General features: G+C 33.9%; 1 protein-coding gene across 1 annotated transcript in view; it reads left to right on the forward strand.

Moving 5' to 3' along the window:
* The window catches only part of LRP1B (LDL receptor related protein 1B), a 1,811,620-nt gene that overhangs the window by 1,417,695 nt on the left and 381,698 nt on the right, over nucleotides 1–12,227 (forward strand). The window lies entirely within an intron of this gene.

Consider the following 12,227-nt stretch of genomic DNA (forward strand, 5'->3'; position numbering starts at 1 on the left):
TGATTTAACCACTCTTATTATCTAGAAAATGTGAAGAAATATCAAGGAGTTATTATTTCAATGTATATATTTGTGTTGTATATACACAATGAATGCATGCATATGTACATATACATATATACACGTGTGCATAAGTCAAAACTATACCCATATTTTTCATATACATATCTACATATGTATATCATTTATGTACATGTGTGCTCATGTACATTTGCATTCATGTGTGTATCAATACAGAAATTATGTTAGAACTTTAATTTCAAAATAAACAATGTAGAAATCCACATGAAGGAAAGTAAATTATAAAATAGAAATAGTTTTTCTTTTAACATTAAAAATAAACAGGTTATTCTGTTAACATTAAATATTAATGCTATATGCGGGTTGTGGTTATAGAGGAAGTGATCTGAAATGAAGGAGGTGACTGTGTATAAAACTACATGGACTTTGGCTTCAGACCTCTCTGACTTTCAATATGGTATTGCCACCTGTGTTATCTTAGAAAAGTCATTTAATTCCATGATATTCAGTTTCATCATCTACTAAACTAACACTATGTGCTACAAGAAGTTGTATTAACTGTACCACATGGGTAAGCAATAGTAGGAACTGAAAAATATAACTTCTTCACTCAGTGTTCAAGTTTGTTGTGGTCAGATTCACCTGTTAAAATTTTAAAAGATATTCCTAAACCCAACTACACTCAAAGGAGGATTGTTAGAATTATTTTAAAGGTTTTCTTTGTCATAACTAACAATATATATGCTGGGGAAAATGCTTAATGCATGAGAACTAGCTTCAGAGCCCAAAGAACTGACATTTGGGAATAGCGTTTTCCTTATTGGTCTGCTTGGGAGTATGGGATTACAAAATTTGAGCTTTGAACACCATATAAAAGATGAGTATCTTTACATAGCAGATAATGACAGATTATGAGTCTATTTAAACTCAAAAAATATACAATTATAAAAATAGATAATAAATTACATATTATAGGAACTATAATGTGAGTAGAAAATTAAACAGCACATTTTTCTAGTTTCAAGAATTAGAATTAATGTGTAATATCCTAACAAAATGTAAGAAAGTTTGGAATTAAGAATAATGGAAAAGTGTTAATATAGAAAGGAATACAATTTCTTATAAGTAGAAGTTGGAAGAAAGGGAAATTAAATATGTTTTAAAAGTTTAAAGTAAAAAGTCAAGAAGTTAATAAAATCATGTCCAAAGGTAACAACAGTCAATTCTGCCAAGTAGGAAGCTCATTATATACCTAAAAGTACATTCTGCATTTTATCTCTACTATGTCATTTTATATCTCCACTGCACTGTGGGAGAGGCCATAATATATCATTGCCATATCACAGGTGAAAAACCTGAGGACTGAAAGGGTTAAGACATTGCTTCAGGTCACACTTTTGGTAGAGCAAAGATTTAGAATCTAAGTTATTTGACATCAGAGTTTGAACTTTTAATCACTATACCTTAAAGCTTCTACAGCATACCAGATGTTTTTCAACTCTACCACTTTACACTGACATTTTAACTTCTCAGATATTTTGGCTCTATATTTTTGGGTACCATCAATTTAATCAATAATTTGACAGATGTAAAATTTTCAAAAATTTCTTGAACAATTTTATACAAAGTACCCTTAAAACATTTTATATAAAGTACCCTTGAAACATTTACAGTTATTTCCATTTTAATTTCAATGAGTTATATTAATATAGGCTTAATTTTCATGTAAATTATAAAATAAATCCTTTATTTTTCATTAGATTTTTTAATTCTCATCTAATTATATAGATTATAGATGGAGACAATATGCTTTTTCAAGTGCAGGCATTCATTCTAACAAGATCAATGTTCCCAGGTTACAAATTGCAGATCTTGATTTTATCCTGAAGTCTTCATTTATCAGTCAGTTTTAAATTTTAACATATACATTATTAGTTAATGCCCACTTTATTTTGTTCTGTGTGTCTGACATCTAATTTTTTCAAGCTCAATAATTATGATATTAATGTTATTAATAAGATGTAATTCATCAGTATTTTTTAGATTCTCACCTGAGAGTACATTTATAGATTTTTTTAGAGAGAGAGGAAGTTGGGGGAGAGAGAGAGAGAAAGAGAGAGGGAGAAAAACATCAACAGGAGAGAGAGATATTGATCGGTTGCCTCCCATATGCGCCACAACCAGGGATTGAACCCATAACCTCGGAATGTGCCCTGACTGGAAATTGAACCTCCAATCCTTTGTGTATGGGACAATACTCCAACCAACTGAGTCACCTGTCTAGGGCTCTTCAGTAAATTTTTAATCTGCTTTAAGGTTTACTCATTATGGTTTTAGCTATTATCAATTTTCTTTCATTGTGCTTATTTTTATCATCTAGTTTTTTTCTGGTGATCCATTCAAGTTATCATGGTATCAGAATGGCTAGATCTAAATATCCTGTTTATGTTTCTCTGTTTGTTATACAACACTGAGGTTATATTTGAAAACTTGAGGGGATTAGAGAAGGCTCAGCTGCTACAACAGATGTGAGAAAAATTCAACTGGAGACTATACAAATTTGCTGATTACTGCTAAAGGAATAATAATAACTTTTATTTTTTACTATTTTTGCATTTTAATTTCTTATTTTTAAATTGCAATTGGCATATGATATTATATTAATTTTAGGATACAACATAATGAATAGACTTTTATACAGCTTGCAAAATGACACTCCCTGATAAATCTAACACCAACCTAACTCCATATATAGCATCTATAGTTATTACAATATTATTGACTGTACTCCCTATGATGTACTTTACATTCCTGTGACTATTTTTAGAACTGTTATTTTTTACCTTGTATTCCCTTCACCTTTAATAATTTCTGTATTTATTATTCTAATGTTTCCCTTTTTTATTGTTGACATTAATATCTTTTAAAATAAGCATATACTTTACCAAACACATTCATACACATGTGACCCTTTCTAAATATTAAACATTAAACAATGTTTCAATGCCTGTAATAGGCAGTATTTTCTTGCTTGCCCAAATCACTAATCCTTTACCTAACTTTTTATAATGTACCATCTCTCTCTGTGCCTGGGGCTTACATGCACTTCACCAATGCTGCTTTTATCTGGAAGAAAAAGTGTTTCACTATTGCTCACAAACAAATTATCTTAGCTATTATTTTCTCCCTATCATTTTAATGTTTTGTTTCTCATGTTCTCTCTTAAATATCTGCTGTTGAACTTCTGTTACTTATGCCAATGTTTTCTTTTAAATAACAACTTTATTAATACATAATTCACATGCCATAAAATTTATCCTTTTGAAGTCTATAGCTCAGTGGTTTCTCATATATTTACAGAGTTGTGCAACCATCACAATTAATTTTAGAACATTTCATCACCTCAAAAAGATAGCCTTAACCCACTAGCAGCCATTTTCCATCCCTCCCCAAACTGCCCAGACAAGGGCAACCACTATTTCTCTTTTCCTTTTGTTTTCTTTTTATTTATTGAGTTTAGAGATAGGGGAAGGGAGGGAAATACTGATGGGAGAGAGCAAAATGGATCCATTGCCTCTTGCACACAATCCTACTGGGACTGAACTCACAATATAGGCATCTGCCTTGATGGAGAGTCAAACCTGATACCTTTCATTTTATGTGCCCATACTCCACCAACTGAGTCTTACTAGCCAAAGCAACCACTACTCTTTCTATATGTAAATTTGGCTATTACAAATATTATATAGAAATGGAATCATACAATATATGGTTTTGCAACTGGCTACTTTCACTTACAGTGTTTTTATATTTCTTCCATGCTCTAGCATGTATCAATATTTCATGTTATTTTATTGCCCAATAGTAATACATTATATATACAGGTCACACTTTTCTTTATTCATTAATTGATGAACACTTGGGTAGTTTTCACTTTTTAACTATAATGAATAATGTAATAGTGAATATTTGTGTACAAGTTTTTCTGTGGGCATACTATTTCAATTGATTATGATATTAAGAAATTAAGAGAATAGAATAGTTTTCACTGGCATTCAATTCAAAAGGTATGTTTCCTAGAATGAATCTGAGGTAAGAGAAATTATTTTATGTTGCATCACAGTTGTTACTTTAGGTAAAATGTGTACATTTCTGAAAGACGGGTTTTATTTCCAGTTCTGTAGATTGGTAACTTATTTCTGAATCGAGTCATATAGCTCATGATTACAACTGGGATTTGAAAGCCAGTCTTTTCCATGTCTAAGCATATTCACAATGTCTCAATCCAAGTATGGATTTGTAAGGGAAAATGCATATAAATATATGATTTTCTCCAAAAGTACTTGTCAGTTGTCTTTGATATAATAACTTGGTCCAATGACAATCAGAGACAATTAAAGGTTTCTAGGTGCTAACCAAAGCACATTGGAAATAACTTGCTGTGCTTTTATCTGGTTAGAAATGGAACCAGGATTTGGCTTAACAGAAAAATAGGGAATGGATCAATGGCAGGCTCACAATGACACCAAATAACATTTTTGTTAGAAATAAATGTGCAGAAAAAGTAGAAATCTAGGAGATATTTATGAAGAAAACAATTTTGTTTAGCAGAAAGCAGTTCATTAATATTTCAGGTGTGTTTTTTAACCAAGGTATTTATGTGCTTAGGTTAGAAAACAAATTTGAAAATAAATAAAAAAATAGTTTTGCTCATTGGCATGTTGTAAACACTCAAACACCTGTGCTGGGGATTTTTAAATATAGACATATATTTATATTTATATATTTATATAAATGTTATACATATAATTTACACATGCATGGCTGTGTACAACAGTTGTGTCAGTTTTCAAGCCTAATAACTATGAAGCTATCACTTGTGTCATACTATAGCCAGTGTGGAAGGCAATCAGTTACTTCCATTCATTCCTTTATCAAACAGACCTATATTCAGGGGGAAAAAAAGTTTATCAGATATCTACTACTTGTGAAATATGGTGTTAGGTGCTAGGAATGTAATATTTCCCATCTGCAGAAAATTTAATCTTTTCATACGTTACCATGTGCCTGCTCCACTGCAAATGCCCCTCATTAAATAATTCATGGGGATAGGTCCCAGCCTCATCACTGAAGTTTTGCCTGTCTATGGTTCATCATGCTTAAACCGGAGATAAGAATTTCACCTACTCACATGGCGGCTGTGTTGATGAAGTGAGTTAGAATGTACCCCTCCAGAAATGCCAGCCCATGCTTGTAGCCACTGGGCATATTACAGTGTTTATGTAGAATTAAAAGGATTCCTAACACATATCATGCCTCACCTTATAGTCAGTTTTGTTATGTTTACATTAGAACATGATACACAATAAAATTTCAAAGTGACAGAAAAAAATTACTGAGAAATGAGAAATTCAAGATGTTGCCATTGCAATGTGTGACAAACTTTTTAAGGAACTTTTTGAAATTATAAACTCATGCTCTAATTACATCACTTGTTACAATGCATTTGTCTTTCCTTGTGTTTATGACTTCTTGTCGTGAAGGATAATGGTAAACGCTAATGCTCTGATCACACACACTTGAGAAATAATTTCAGAAGTTTGGTGTGAGAAGACTTTTGTAATCCACATCTTAATTATGGTTAAATATTTTCTGGATCTCTGATCTATTTCTTTAATTGGGTATTTAAAGGGTGTAAAAAGCATGCCAAAATTTAAGCTTTTAATAAAACACACCTGTGACATGCCATGCAACAGCTAAAGGGAGAAGGAAAGGCAGCAAACCCAGCGTTGTCTTCTCCATGAGGCTGCAGCAGGCATTGGTGCTCAGAGATATCTGCAGCAGTGGCCCCTGGTACCAAAACAAGGTGAAATTTACGTTGAGCAGGAACACTGAAATGATACACAACAAACTGAGAAAACAATCTGAATTCTACAAGAACCTTCATGGAGACAGAGAAATGCTTTTGGGACAAAGATACAGCTTGAGAGTTGTTTGGCTTGTTAAACAGCTTACATTGTCCTCTAATATATTGAAATACATATTAGAGAAGTCCAAAAAATCCATAAACACATTCAAGCACTGAATCAGAAGTTACATGCTCCCCATGGCCTCCTTTTGACATGGGCCATTGAAAGGAGGCTTGAAGTTATTGAAATTAATCATTTATGTTGACAGAGGCATGAACAGTATAAGATAAACCAGGAAGTTTGAGATTTCATCTCAGTCTGCCACTCTCATCTGTATTGTGGTTAACAGCAGTTTGTCCCCTACTTTCTTTCCATAACATATTTTTTATATCTGTTGCTAGAACTTTGATGCCATTAATTCCAAAATTAACTTCTTAAAAACCTGCCTGTGGGATGATCTGTGGTCATTCCAATAACCACTTTGTGTTTCTAAATTATGTAGGAATTCTATAACTTTGTAGCTGTTTCTGAGAAACATAATACAAATTTTTACTTTTCTGATCCAAAGGCATTAAAGAAATAAGCCACAACCAAAATTTATTTCTCATTTCTTCACAAAATTTTTGGTTCTGTTAATTCTTTGGACCATCTCCTCAACCAAGTGGCTTTAGATTTCAGCAAATAACATCACAGTCATGTTCAGCCTTTCCCACCAGATTAATAAAACACTATTGCTCCAGGATATTGAAGGGAAGTAGAGTGTGTCTGTGGCTAATGCATTTATTTCTCAGACTTCAAGGAACTTTAGCTTCTGAAATTGAATCTCATTAGAAATTATTTTTAATTCAATGCATATTTAATGATTTTTATTCCAGTACCTTGATTTTCTTTAGAGAATTTTAGGTATAAGAACATTATTAGAAATGACAGAGGAGTGTGTGGTGTATTTTAAAATAAATAAGCATAATATAGTGACACACACACACATATATACACACCGTGGCTCCTAAAGAATAGGAATTGGGATTTATATTGTGACTTTACTACTAACAACATTACTTGAAGAGAGAATGCGTTAACACATCTATAATGAGTGAGTAAATGCATGAACACGTTTTTATCTGTTAAGGAACAATATCATGGAAATACTATTACTTTATTTTCCACAGTGATCCTCAAATTATTTTGACCATGTTTATGCAGCACATAGAAAATTTTTTTCATGAATGTACTGGCTGATAAATGTCTGCTGACCTGGAATTCATGGTTATTATGAAATTAACTGTATAATGCATGCCCTGCTACTATACATAATCTGCCAAAAGCGTTGATTCTTCTATATTAAGGATTCTAAGAGCTTTATTCAAGAATCAGTATTGATTTTTGCAGGTACAGTCTAGTTGAAATTTCTTGATTGTAAAAACTCTTTTTTACTGTGTCTCACAAGGCCCCTAGTTTCATCTAATATGTGGGCTTCAGTAATCTTAGCTCAGTATCAGTAACTATAAGAACATTGGCTGCCAGAGATAATTGCTTCTAACAGTGGGCCTGCATTTATCTAAGTTTTGTTTAAAATACCAGTGAACTGGAAATTTAGTTATGCTTTTATCACCCTTCAACTAAGTAGCCAGGCTAAAAAGATAGTGTGGATTACTAAGAATGACCTAAAGTAGTTTCATAGAGAAGAGTATTGACCAAAATTTGCAAGATTTATGGTGCATCGCCAGTCATTTCATGAGCAAATACAGGGGTGACTTTTACATAGTTACTAATTAGGTGTTGTAACTGTCTTCATTTAGATATATATGTATATTCCAGACAACAAAAATAATAAAAACCATCTTGTTTTACTTGTTTACATGATACTCTTCATCGTGACCATTACTTGCACAACAAAGATTCCATCTATTATAATAAATGTGGAGTAGAATGTGTACAAGGAGGGAACTAAAACATAATTTATTTATAAAATTGTGTATTTATTCTTACATGTTTAAACTTCAGTCTCCTTTAAAGTACTCTCCACTTGATGCAATACACCTGCTGAGACATTTTTTCTCCTGCTCAAAACAGGTTTGCACTCATCGATTCTTATACCTTTTAGTGTTTCTAAAGTTTTTTGTTTCATCTCTTTCACATCGACAAACATTTCCCTTTGAGGACTGTTGTCATTCATAGAAACAAACAAACAAAAAGGTTGGTTAGGGTGAGATTGGCTGAATAGGGAGGGTGAGGCATGAAAGCAGTTTTTGCCACATTTGGTCAAAAACTGCTGAACACTCAGCAAGGTGTAGGCAGGTGAACTCATAGATCACTCATCATGAAATAGCAAATGCATTGAAAAAGTCTTCAAAATAACATTCACTGAAGCCTGATGCAGCCTCTCAAAAACAGACTACTGATATAGTGATACAAATGGGTTCCTAGAACACTCACCTAGCAGGGGGAAGCCTGTACTACAAGGGGCCTACCCTCCAAAACATAATTCTGGGTGTTTTTATTGTTGTTGTTTTTTCTGGTAATAGAGAACATAAGACTCATGATACAAATGAGCAAGTGTACCATTCTAGCCAACGAACAGAGTGACTACAGAGAATGTTTTCATAATAGAGTTTAGTTACTTCAGCTCTAAAGTTATTATAACCAAATTTGGATAGATAAGTTACATTCTTATTATATTTATGTAAATTTACACAAAAATAAAGGGAATAGTAAATAAAAGTGAATAATAATAGTGTAACAAAGAATACTATTTTTAAAGTATGTTTTGATTTGCTATTATAGTTATTCCAATTTTTTCTCCCCTATATCCCTCTCTGCCCTGCACCTCTCCCACCCTCCAGCACTCCCTCCAACCTTAGTTTATGTCCATGGGTCATACATATAAGGTCTTCAGCTTCTCTATTTCCTATACTATTCTTAACCCCCCTCAGTCTATTTTATGCCTACCAGTTATGCTTATTCCTTGTAACTTTCCCCCTCATTCTTCTCCTCTCCCCCCTCTGCACTGATAACCTTCCATGTGATCTCCATTTTAGTTTTTTTAGGTTCACTTGTTGATAGTTGTGAGTTTGTCATTTTACTGTTCATAGTTTTTGATCTGCTTCTTCTTCTCAGCTAAGTCCCTTTAACATTTCATATAATAAGGGCTTTGTGATGACAAATTCCTTGAACTTTACCTTATCTGGAAAGCACTATATCTGCCCTCCCATTCTAGATGATAGCTTTGCTGAATAGAGTAATCTTGGATGTAGGTTCTTATCTTTCATGAATTTGAATACTTCTTTCCAACCCCTTCTTTCCTGAAAGATTTCTTTTGAGAAATCAGCTGATAGTCTTATGGGAAGTCCTTCATAGGTAACTCTCTCCTTTTCTCTTGCTGCTTTTAAGATTCTCTCCTTATCTTTAATCTTGGGTAACTTAATTATGATGTGCCTTGGTGTATGCTTCCTTGGGTCCAATTTCTTTGGGACTCTGAGCTTCTTGGCTTTCCTAGAAGTCTATTTCTTTTGACAGATTGGGTAAGTTTTCCTTCATTATTTGTTCAAATAAGTTTTCAATTTCTTGCTCTTCCTCTTCTCCTTCTGGCATTCCTATGATTCAGATGTTGGAACATTTAATGTTGTCCCAGTAGTTCCTAAACCTCTTCTCATTTTATTGAATTCTTGTTTCTTCATTCAGTTCCAGTTGGATGTTTATTTCTTCCTTTTGTTCCAAATTATTGATTTTAGTCCTGGTTTCCTCCCCTTCACTGTTGGTTTCCTGTTTATTTTCCTTTATTTCATTTTGCATAGCCTTCATTTCTTCCTTCATTTTGCAACTGAACTCAATCATTTCTGTCAGCATCCTATTTACCAGTGTTTTGAATCCTGCATCTGATAGGCTGGCTATCTCCTCGCTGCTTAGTTCTTTTCCTAAAGTTTGGATCTGTTCTTTTATTTAGGCCATATTTCTTCATCTCAGCATACCTGTTATGTTTTAAGGGATGGAGCCTTAGGTATCTGACAGAGTGGGCAACCTTCTTTTCTGCACTGTGGCAATGTCTGTGCGGGTGGGGTCAGAGGGGGAATAATGCAGCTCACTTAGCTCTCCCCCACTTTCTGTCAGTTTCCTCACTTCCCTCACGTGGACTGTGCCCCTTCAGGTGCCAATTCCTCAGTGAGTGGGCCTGCCCATGCTCTAGGATCTTGTGGGCCTCTCCAATGGACTCTACTGTGAGACTGGAAGTTTCTCTTTCCTCTCAACTCCTACAGATTTTATAGCCAGAGGTTTTGAGTCTTTACTTTTCTGGTTCCCCGCCCTTACCGTGTCCTCTCTTCCTAGCTGCTCATCTCTGCCTATGTTGCAGCCTGTCAAGGCCTGACAGGTTCAGGAGACTCTGGCAGATGGAAGAATATTCATGGAGTTGTTGGGATGTCTGACATGCCTGCATTCAAAGTGGGCAATCCACGCATATCACCCAGTGTGGTGCCCAGTGTGGCACCCAGCATGGCACCCATAGGGGAGCCCCTAGCCCCTTAAATAGTAAAAAGAAACAAAGCTGGCAGAGAGCCAAAACAAGTTGTATGACATAATGAGATTATGAACATGCGAGCCCATTCAAGGCTATGGGAACAGTTTATTGGACCCAGTCCGAGGCTCTTAGAACATTACTTATCAGGCCCATTTTCAAGGTTATAGGAAGCCTGCTTCCCTTAATTGCTCAGACATCTGGGTAAGGAGGCCAGACTGCCTCTGTTTACCCTACACTATTCCTCCTACTGGCCTGGATGAATGTTTCTTTAACTCCTTGGTTGTTAGAGTTCCAAGCAGTTTGATTTTCTGGCAGTTCTGGTTGTTTTTTGCTTTTAAATTGGTTGTTATCTGTCTTTTGGTTGTGTGAGACAGCAAAGGGTTTGTACCTACACATCCATCTTGGCTGGAACTCGTCCATAAAGAATGTTTTTAAATCTGAGCTCTAGTATAATGGAATTGCTAGTAAATGGCACTGTGGTTCCAAGCCTATGTCAACTGATAAATTCTTGATTTATAAAGTGCAAGGGTGTGGGGTGCACGAACAAGCTGCAGGGTTCAGAAACAAAGTCTTGATGATGGAGTCCATTAACTCTATTTGCATTGAATTAAGCCTGAGACTTAAACCTTGCAGACACTAATATCTCTCAGGGAGTTTGGTATAAGTTCCCTAGGGTTAACAACACAAAACTGGACCAAAAATTATCTCTTCTTCATATTAACTAACATTTGTAATTTTTTTAATTATAGCTAAGTTCAGTAGGCTGAAAATTGCATTGTTAATATTCCAAATAAGCTTTTAGAGTCATAGGGCCTCACCAAGTGCTGGGCATTTGCTGGTTTCTAAGACCTTTTTAAGAATATTTGAACATTAGCATTTTTAAGAGAAAAAAAAGAATTATTTTTAGCTGAAAATGAAACCACAGATTCTACATAGTAGCATAATATATTAAAATTGTGTGTAAATTTGTCCCTTTTTTAGATGATTCTTTGGACACTGGCTGAGCAGTATCCTTTTTATATCATTTATCTTGATAAATATTTGTTTAATTTCTATCTAGTATACTACATAAGAAAAACAATAAGCCTTTTTCTCATTTTTAAAATAAAATCAATTTAAAGTTTTTCTAAATATTCTAGTCTCAATTTTCCTTAAGGAGATCAATTTTTCTGCTCAAATATTTGTTTTACTAAGGTTTATTTACATGGATTATTGTAAACTGTAGGCATTTTAAATAAGTCAGTACTTATAAGCACACTATAAAAGCTAAAATTACAAAATTCAAATTATCAAAGGTTGTTGATATGTAGAAATCTGTAGTCACAGAATGTGTCTAAATATGTGCTATACGAAAACTTGAAACTAAAGACTACAAGGTAGAAATTGATGAGATCTTAGATCAGTGACATTGAGTATAGTGCTCTATTTCTACCTTTTATAAAATATACTCTAAAGCCATATTTTAAATATGTGTATACACATACAAACACAGATACACATTGTCCTAGTGTGAAAGTCTTTTCATGTCTCATTTATCCATTTCTGATTTGTGAGGGTTTGTCTACTGATGCATTAAAATCAGAAGCGAAGCATTCTGAAATACTTTCAAAGATATAGTTAGTAATTTATGATAGTTTAAGTGTAGGTAGTAGTTAACATGTTCTTAGAATTAAGGTGCTGTTTAAAAAATGATTCTCTTTTAGGGGCATTATCAAATACAGAACTGATTAAGCAATCAAACTCTGCTCTAGTTTCAGAGCAAAATGTTAGCCATTCTGTCACTC

This window comes from Phyllostomus hastatus, unplaced genomic scaffold, assembly GCF_019186645.2.
Source record: "Phyllostomus hastatus isolate PE091 unplaced genomic scaffold, TTU_PhHast_1.1 phas_contig_1, whole genome shotgun sequence".
In the NCBI taxonomy this organism is placed as follows: Eukaryota; Metazoa; Chordata; class Mammalia; order Chiroptera; family Phyllostomidae; genus Phyllostomus; species Phyllostomus hastatus.